The following is an 873-nucleotide window of genomic DNA, read 5'->3' as shown; positions in this document are numbered from 1 at the left end:
CACACAAAAAAATCATCTTATGAGTTACAAAAATATTTTGTTTTCACCAGAATACATAAACACCCCTGAATCAGATGTTTTTTTTTTTATAATCCATATATGTCATATTGAAAAAAACTAAAGCCTAAGGAGGTATTTCTGTAAATAAAGAAGAAAGACTGATTATAATGTATTTATTAATAAAAATATATATATTTTATTTGTACTGCAGGAGACGGGGTTGATGTGATGGCTGTCCTTGTTTGAAATAATAAAAAATGAATTGTAAAACCAAAAACAAAGTCCTTGCCCAATAAAATGTTTCTGAATTGCCAAAGCAACTGTTTATTTTTTAATCTAAAGCGTCATCCCAATTTCATTAAAATTTAATTTTTTTTTTTATCAGAATTGTCACATCTTTAACTGTAAGTTACCAGATTGTCTACAGCAGTGGTTTCAAGTTTGCAAGAGAAATTCACAACATCTAGACTCGGGGGGGTAAATTGGATTGCTATGTAACCAACCCTCACAGGAAATTAAAAACATTGCAAAGCTATTTGCTTGTGTAATATCTCTGAAGGCCATATTGACTGAAGTTGTGTTTTTCAAAGTTTATTCAGACATACTAGGTTGTATTATTGACTTCCATTCATTTTACTAACTGCATTTATAAATAACCCAGACAATTTTCCTAACCCTAACCCTATACAAAGGGTCCACCGTATTTAGACTGGGCTTTGGTCTGCCATATTTACTACAGACCTTCAGGTTAGTAAATATGGCAGAAATGGTCTGAATATTATATCTGAACAACTACACACATTATAGACTGTTTCATGTATCGTCTGAATAACATTAAAGGTTTTTTCTTCCTTGTTTAATGCTAGGTTAATG

Source organism: Poecilia latipinna, unplaced genomic scaffold, assembly GCF_001443285.1.
Source record: "Poecilia latipinna isolate Pla-1442-1.1 unplaced genomic scaffold, P_latipinna-1.0 Scaffold70, whole genome shotgun sequence".
NCBI lineage: Eukaryota > Metazoa > Chordata > Actinopteri > Cyprinodontiformes > Poeciliidae > Poecilia > Poecilia latipinna.
Note: the sequence above shows the minus strand (reverse complement) of the source record.